General features: G+C 46.5%; 1 pseudogene; it reads right to left on the bottom strand.

The window, feature by feature from the left end:
- Positions 1-8,978, bottom strand: part of LOC102388000 — a 19,695-nt pseudogene extending 10,717 nt beyond the window's left edge.
- Positions 8,979-9,158: the final 180 nt, after the last annotated feature.

The following is a 9,158-nucleotide window of genomic DNA, read 5'->3' as shown; positions in this document are numbered from 1 at the left end:
ACCTGCCTGGGCCCATGCAGCTTCCCTCCCTGCCCGCCTCCTCCCCCTCCCTGCTGGCTTTTGTCACAGCCCCCTATCTGGCTCCCTTCCCTCCCTCCCCATCGCCTGGCCCTGGAAACAACCACCACCGTGACTGCCCTTCACCTCCCCCTGCCCCACTCCCCTCCCTTCCTCCCTGCCCACCACCTCTCCCTCCCTGCCAGCTGCTCTGGGGGGCATCAGGGATGGGTGGCCGGGAGGCACCACCACTATGACTCCCTGCTTCACCCTCAGGCAGGGAGGCATGGGGAAGCCCCACTGCTCAGGTGGCTGGGGCATGTTTGCTGCTGCCACAAACTTCTCCAGCAGCTGATCAAACTTGGGCCTGTGCAGCCCAGGCCTATGCAGCCAATTGCTGCCCACCCTGTCAGCGGTGTGTGCACAGTTGGCCAAAATCATTACAGACAGACAGATGCACAGAGAGACAGACTAAACCCTTTATTATATTAGAATAGCTACACTATTAATATGTTTGACTTCATCAAATCACCCAGTTGTGCTTTAATTTGTTCATAAATAGCACCAATCTAACTGCATACAGGGCACATCTACACAAGATGTCCACTGCATAGTTGTTACTGCACAGTTATTTAGTACTTGCATAACCAAGTACTAAATGACTGTGCAGTAACTGGCATTACTGCACAGCAGTGTCCCAGCATGGTTGCCTGGTGATGTTTACTACACAGTAGCTTGTTACTACTGTACAGTAGTGTCTCATCACGGATTGTGCGTGACAACACTACTGCGCAGTAGTAACGAGCTACTGTACAGTAAGTGTCTCATCTAGACGCACTCACAGATAGCTTCAGGCAGGAAGTTCTTCTCACATCCCTCTGTGATACCAAAGTGGCCTTTCTACAATGTTAGTAAAAATAAAATCTGCAATAAAATCTGACTCATCCAAAGGCAGACATAATTCTTGATGTGGTTGCATTCAGTTCAACTGCACTTCTTGTCTTGGCTTTCCCAAATTATACCCAAGATAGATCTGATCTTCTAATTTTCCTTTTCTCTCTCTCTTTCTATATTTGAAAGGAATAAAAAGGACATTAGGTATCATGAGATGTAAAGAGCCCTATGATGCCAATATTTGAGTAGGCTCAAACAAGAGGGAATTCTACACAAAAATAATATATTATCCATCCTGTTTTAAATTACGCTCCCAGGAAAGGAAGTGAAGTGTGAAACGTAATTTCCTGGAGAAGAAAAGAAACTGAGGCAGCAGGACCTAATGATCTACTGAATGAGCCTTATCTACAGGGTGTTTATAAAAGTCCTTGTGCAACTTTAAACTTTAATAACTTTGGATATACACATAGAAGCAAACTGTAAATGGTGATTGAAAGCATAATTCATTATGTTTTTAGCACAGTGTAAGTTATTCATAGGGTAAGAACCACAAATGCAATTCATGAAATCACTCAGCAGCAACTGGAAAATGTTTTCTATGAGTTGGAAAATTGGATTGAACAATGTGTCATGAAAGATGGTGGTTATGTTGAAGTCTAAAAATTTGAGCTGTATTGTGTTAAAACTTAATGAATTATGCTTTTAATCACCATTTGCAGTTTGGTTCTATCATGTGTACATCCAAAGTTATTAAAGTTTAAAGTTGCACAAGGACTTTATAAACATCCTGTATACTTCTCTCTGGTCTTTTTCCAGAAGACTCTTTAACTCCATAAGCAAATGAATATAGTTTAATACAAATGTAGTACTTAGCTTAGGTTGTACCTGCTTTTTCCCCAGTGCTTGAGAAAGTTCACTTTGGGGGCGTCCACACATGCAAGCACGTGTGCTTGCAGCAGCTCAAATAGAAACAGTGCAAATTTGAGCCAGGGCTTTTTGCCTCAGCGCACATACTCGGACATGCACTTTGTTGTGAAACAAATTGTGCCACTTGGGGCAAAATAACCCTGCCTGGCTCCTCCCGGATCTGCAGCCAGGGGGAGCTAGAGCCTGGGGCCAGCACCTGTGCTGTCCCCAGCAGTATAAAAAGCTGCCATGTCCTGGCCCCATCTCTACAAAAAGCTGCCCTGGCAAGTAGCTCAGGGCTACTCGCTCTCAGGAGCTTCTGGGGCCCAGCCACTTGGGATCACTACCCCTTGTGCCAGCTGGACTGCTGCAGCAGCATTCCAAATCCATTTTTAAAAATACCCCAAAATCCATGTTTTTCCACAATTAAAACAAAAGATCACTCTATACACATACACATATATATATATCTAGACAGAGAGAGAGAGAGAGAGAGAGAGAGACAGCAATCAGTTGGACAATGCCTTAACACTGTAAATATACCAATAAAACAATGTAGAAGCCTACCAATGTCTGTATCATCATGATAAAATAAATTCTAAATACCTATATGTGTTGATGTGTGCTTTTGGTTTTCTTCGCACATGATAGGTGTGTGATGGAGGGATGTGGTGTTTGCAGGAAGGGGGTGGGAAGGGGTGTGGGGGAAGGCAGGTGTATGTGTGTAGAGGGATGTGGGTTGGTTTGTAGGTAGGTGTGGGGCAATTGCTGGAGGGACTGTGGGTGTGGGGGACCTTGTTGGGGGGCTGCTCAGGAGGGGTGGGTCCCTTGGCCCCCACAGGGTACAGCCCCCCCCAGCATATAGAATGCCCCCCCCACAGGGCCCCAGCTCCCCCATGGAGGGCCACAGCTCCTATCCCCCACAGGACCCCAGCCCCACCGCCCAGGGTCCCAGGCACCCCGCCCAGGGCCCATAACTTACCTTTAGCAGCAGCGGGAGTGGGGTGCTCTGAGCCATGGCGGCAAGACCTGGCGCAGCATGCAGGGACCACACACCCGGCCCAGTCGGGTCCTGGGGCCTCTTTGCTGCTGGGCTGGGCCCTTGGTGGAAGGATTTGCTGCCCTTGGGGCCCCTCTGCCGCCTGGCCAGGGTGGGCTCTTAGTGGCAGGACCCAGTGCGCTGCGTGGTCCCCGCATGCTGGGTCCAGCCAGGCCCTGCCACCCTCAGGGCGGGCAGGGCAGGGATGGGGAAACTAGGGTAGTGGGCGGGGCCGGCAGGGGTCCCCCCTATGGTCCCCTTCCCCCTCCTCCAGCCCCCCCGACCCCTTACTCACCAGCACTGGAGCCTGGCCGGCCATGTGTTTCAGCACCAGGGCAAGCCAGAGTGTCTCCCTGGAGGACCCAGTGTCCGGTTGCCTCGGGGCACGGTCCCTGCCCTGCTTTTTTTTGTTTAATTTTTTTTTAGATCCCTGGATTTCCAGGGGTCTAATTTTCTCCCTGCACTGGAAGTTTGCAGCAGGGGAACATTTTTTCATTCCCACACATGCCTCTTGCCCCGCCTCAAAGGGGTTTGAGGCGGGGCAAGAGGCACGTGCGTGCTCGTCTGGACGCGCCCTTTGTGTCTGAAAGCTTGTCTAACATCTTTCTCAACTTATTTTGCAATAAAAGATATTACAAAAACAAAACAAAACCCTTCCTTCTCTTAAAATGCAAGGCACTGAGAAAACTAGTTCTGAAATTTGATCATATGTTTAAGTACTCTGAGTAATCCAGATGTTTTAATAGTTGTAGTCATATTTTAATTTATCTTGTGCATGTCAATCCGGTAATTATTATGCACAGAATAACCGTTCTAAGGTTAGCCAGACTCTTTAGAACGTTAGTGAAAAGCAAAATCAGTCCCTAAAACTCTAATCCCACAATTGACAGACCCCTCCACCTATACAGAGTCAATTGTAAGACTGTTTTAGTCTCTAAGTTAGGGTCCTATTTCTATCTGTGACCTTCCTTTGGAAAGGATTTTTTTAAAGTAATTTAAATTCTCTGTGCCTTCATTTACTTGAATTTAGAGTCTTGTACTCTATGGGTTATTATCAAAGTATCATCTGAGCACGCCACCTTCCAGAAGTGCGTTATGTGATGTGATTTGTCCTTGTCAAATGAGCATCACTTTTTCTTCAAGGGGAAAAATGAGTTTTTATTTATTTATTTTTATGGCTGCTGTCTCTGTGCTATTGAAGACAAGGTCCAAGAAATGTTGGAATAGAAACTGATGATGATTATGGCAGCTGTTAGATCACATTAATCCATTTCACAGACTCCGAATAGCCTAGAGGCTCCTGCTTCCTGAACAAATAAGCATAACTGTCATGGCACGGGGTCTTGCGAGATGGCTGTGATCTCCCCAAGGCCTCCTTCCCATGCCAAGTTGGCCCAAAGGGCACCCTCACTTCTTGCCCGCCACATCTTTGATGGAGAATAAATATATGGGAGGCTGCCTTATGTCCTCTTGGACACGGTTTGTTGTAATATCTGACCCCGTGGACTCCTGGACCCCTTGTGGGTCCTGCTCTGCAATGGGCGCTTCAGGGGCACCCTAGCCTTATGGGCTATGCGTGGCTCCAACCACCCCTTTACCACGCCCCAAGCCTCACAGCTGGAATTGACGTTGTTCGGTCAGGGCCTTGTTATAATTTGGCCCCCTTGTCCTCTCTGGGCCCTACGTGGCCCTGTCTTGCTCTGCGCCCTCTCTGGCACTCACCAATGCTGCCCCCTCTCTTGGGGCTCCTCACTGCCCCCTCTCCTGGGGCTTCTCCAAGACTACCCCCTCTCTAGGGTTTCTCACAATAACGTTGCCCCTTCTCTCTAGGGCTTCTCAAGTGCTGCCCCCTTCTCTAGGGCTCACCATACCCGCACTGGGGTTCTCACCAGTGCCCCCTCTCTGGGGCTTCTCAACTGCCCCCTTTCTGGGGCGGGGGTCAATGCACCCCAAATGCTGCACCCTCGCTGGCGCTGGGGTCCCCACACTGCTGTGGGTCCCCTATGAGGCCTCCTCCTTCCCCTAATAGCCTCTCGCAAACCACCGGTCTTTAAGTAGCAACAAAACAGAAGCCCCTGGGCTGTAACACAAATTAAAGCCGCTCGGCTAAAACATCATTCAAGCCCACCGGGGATACTTCATCCCGCAGCGGTGTCAGATGCTGCTCCTGCATTTAGGCTTCTCCTCTCTTCCATGAGAGAGCTCCTTCCCCCTTAGCTGTTGGCAGGGAACTCCTCCTGGCCTCAGTCCCTAGGGTTTATAAGGCAGCCAGGCCCTGCCCCTTTCAGTCAGCTGACCGCTGGCAGGTGTGGGCACTAACTACTCTGGTTGCCCTGGTGATCAACAGCTGGGCTCCTTACTCACTGCTAGGGCTGTTTCCCTAGCACTTTCCCCTCTTTAGGAGCAGGGCACCCATGTGCTCTGCGACAATAACCCTTGCAGTTAGTTCTCTTGAGCCAAAAAACTGGCTTATCATCTACCACCCCCATTTTGAATCCCATTGATTTTGTAGGTAGCCTAGGTTCAGACTTGAGAACTTTGATAATATAGCAGAGAGAGACTTCGAATATGGTTCAGTGTTGTAGTGGAATAGACCAGGTTAGGTTTTTATACCTGCTACTGATACTATGTAATCTAGTACTACCTGCCTCATGGTCAAGCATGTAGCAAATTAACTGAGCTACCCACTGCCTCATAGCAGGCAATCAAAGTGTGTTTTATGGAGACCAAAAAACATATTTTGGGCCTCCCACTACAGAAAGGATGTGGACAAATTAGAAAGAGTCCAACAGAGGGCAATGAAAATGGTTAGAGGTCTGGGGAACATGATTTATAAGGAGAGGCTGAGTGAACTGGACTTATTTAGTCAAAAAAGAAGACTGATGGGGGATTTAATAACAGTGTTCAACTACCTGAAGGGTGATTACAAAGAGAATGGAGCTAGACAGTTCTCAGTGGTGGTAGATGACAGAACAAGGAGCAATGGTTCAAGTTGCAGCAAGGGAAGTTTAGATATTAGGAAAAACTCTCAGTAGGAGAGTAATAAAGCATTGGAACAAGCTACCCAGAGAAGTTATCGAATCTCTATGCTTAGCAGTTTGTAAGACCTAGACAGACAAAACCTTGGCTGGGATGATGTAGTTGAGGATGGTCCTGTTTTGAGCAGGGATTTTGAATAGAAGACTTCCTGAGGTCCCTTCCAACCCTAATTTTCCATGATTCTAATATTACAAGAGCCTACATCTGTCTGTCTGTAACACTTTGTTCGCACTCTGATTGGCTGATGGAAACAGCCAATCAGAGTGCTCCAAGTGTGGGGAAGTGCTGCCATGATTCCAAGGCCAAGCCAAGGACCGAACAGGGGGTGGGGGGAGCCAGGTCCACCAGCAGTGGCCTCAGCTCCCCCACCCCACTCTCTGCAAGAGGCAGAAGAGTGGCAGCATGGGCCATTAGGTGGCAGCACTCCATCCCAGCTCCCTCCCACATCATTCTTGGCAGGCAATTAGCCAGTTCTATGATACTGCTCTACCTAAGGAATCTAACATAGGGTACCATCCAGTGTTCCACTGGGCAGCAGTAAAGGGTATAGCCACTGATGGTGCTAGTTGCCCAAAGTGAAGGTGAAGGCTAGATCCAACCCAGCAAACACTACTGTGGAAACAAAAGGATTAGTGGATTTTTCTGAGAGAACATGAAGGACAACGGGAACCATAGGCAAAGGTGAAGGGCACTTCCTGATGAATCCCTTAGGTTAGCCCTCTAACTTCACACTCTGTCCAACCCTCCGGCTTCCTGACTTGGTTTCTCAGACTGAGCTCCTAGCTTCTGCTTCCCAGCACTTGGTTTCTGCATATTCCTCCCAACCCTGGTTAGCCCCTCAGGGCCAGAGTGACTCCCAGATCTGTCCACCCAGGACCTGTGTTAAGATATGCAATCTAGCAGAGGTTTTTGCAACACTGAAAACTCTAACAAAGATGCAACTAATAGTAAGAATTGTTAGATCCAAATCTGGCAAGATGGAGTAATTACTGCAAAGAGCACCCTGATGATTCTGAGAACATCAGTGTAACTTGGGAAGATTACGAGAACCACAAACACATAAGTTTGGTGGCTTTGGCAACGAAGAAGACCAAGTCAGAAAAAGCCCAGCACTCAGCTGAAGTTCTACTAGAACTCTTTAAGAAATCAGGCACCCTAGCAGTAGATGCAACAGATGATATTTACTACAAAGTATGGGAAACTGGAAATGGCCAAAAGTCTAAATGAACTCAGTTTATGTACCAACATTGAAAAAAGTCAGTCCAAAGAAATATTTAAACTATTATAATTTCACTGGTGTATCACGCAAGGAAAAAGGATAGTCCTGGAGAAACTGGATAGTTCATGTAAGGCTAGCTCTGGAGAAACTATAAATTAAATTAGAAAGAGAGATTGCAACACAGCAAGCAGATTTTGAGACATGAAACTAGGTGATGAAATTGAGAATTGTGATGGATAAGACAAGGTAGTTTGGAAAAATGTATTTGTTTTGTTGACTTCCATAAAACTTTCAATTTAGTGGAACACACAACTATGGCCGTACCTGTTTTAGACAGGTGTCCCACCACATTTATTTGAGTGACCTGCTGTACAAACTGTACAAAAGACAGAAAAGTATGGTTGGAGTTTCTGGACTGACATCAGAATGGTTCCAAGTACAGAAGAGTTTGGCAAGGCTGCATTCTCTCAATGTTGCTCTTTAACATCTATGCAGAAATGATCATGTGTGAAGCACTATTGGGATTTGAATGGGGTCTGAAAATTGGAGGCAGAAGGCTTAGTAATTTGAGATAGGTAACTGACATTTGTTTTGATTACCAGTACTCTAGCAGAGCTGTGAGATTTAGTGCAAACAATAGTCATGTCAACAAAGAGATATGGCATCATGATTAATTTTCCAAAGACCAAAGTGTTGACTACAACTGGAGAAAGAATTAGAGTTGACATAATGAGCTCTCAAAGCAAGTGTCCTATTTTACATATTTAGGTGCAATCTTAATGGAAGACAATAAATTCATAAATGGAATAAGACATATACTAGACAAACCTTATGCAAGGTAAAGAATTTTAATTCAATGTGGACAAGAAGATAGATTACTAATAAAACAAATACAAAGCATTGATATGGTTGATAGCCACATACAGCTGAGAAAGTTGAATATTTATGAGGTGGTAGGCTACAGAATGTTTCCTGGGCCTAAAAAAATCCAACAAATGGTTTATCAAAAAGATAGGAACCAAGCTTGATTTGATGCAAATAATGAAAAAGAAGTACTATAGGCACGTTCTAAGAGCAGAAAGAGTCAGCCTAGAAAAGGATATATTAAAAGGTTGTGTGCCAAGGAAGAGAAAGAGGGGTTGAATAAGGAAGAAATGGTAACAAGGCATCTTGGTAAAAGACAAGATGGCTTGTCTTCTATCATTATACATACAAATCTGGCAAGGCTAAAATCAGACAAAGTAAATCAGACAGAGAACATATGTCCACCTTGTTGCTAAACTCTCTTGACAAGGATGGACCTTAATTGATTCTACTGAAAGCTGCAATTGAAAGAGGAAAATAACTTTGTTGTATTCCTGGTACCTGGCTATAATGCCCACCTCAGCAGAGACTTACTAGAAGGGGAAGTCTTGGTTTTGATTACAAAGATTTGTTGACAAAAGCCAACTTTTGTTGCTAGAGGTTTGCAAGCATCTGTACACTAATTTTAAGCTCAGCCAGAAACACCTAGCTTTCAGGCAACTGAAAAAACACTACCTCCATGAGCAATACAAGCCCATGCAGCCATTGGTACAGTAGCATGTAGATGCCACATTACCTGTGTCAGTTACAACAGTCTTCCAATGATGATCCTAAATTCTGGACAGAACTTTGAACCCCACTGTTCAGGAGTCAGAATGACCAGAGCTTGCCCATCCCTCTTTAATGTTTCTAGGGGGCTTTAGAAATGCCTCTCTCCTTTCCAGTCTGTCCCAGGGACATAAGAACGGGTGAGTGGGAACCCACACCCGCAGGCAAACCACAGACAAACGAAAATTAAAAAAACTCACCGCTTTCAGGACTTCGAGAAAGCGAAGAAGTGTGCCGGGGAGAGACTCCCATGTGGTTCATCAGCCGTGCCCATCTGCAGCTGAGACAGGGTAACATCAACAGGAGATGCTACCCAGCGAAGATAAAAGCCGGCCCCGAGAGCGCGGGAACGGCCTTGCTGGGAATAGAAAGAGTGGCGGGGGACCGCTGCGGTGGAGGCTCCCAGTACCGGCAGGGAGCCGAAGAGTCAGC

This window comes from Alligator sinensis, unplaced genomic scaffold (assembly GCF_000455745.1).
Source record: "Alligator sinensis unplaced genomic scaffold, ASM45574v1 scaffold737_1, whole genome shotgun sequence".
Lineage (NCBI taxonomy): Eukaryota > Metazoa > Chordata > Crocodylia > Alligatoridae > Alligator > Alligator sinensis.
This window is presented reverse-complemented; position numbering and strand designations above follow the sequence as displayed.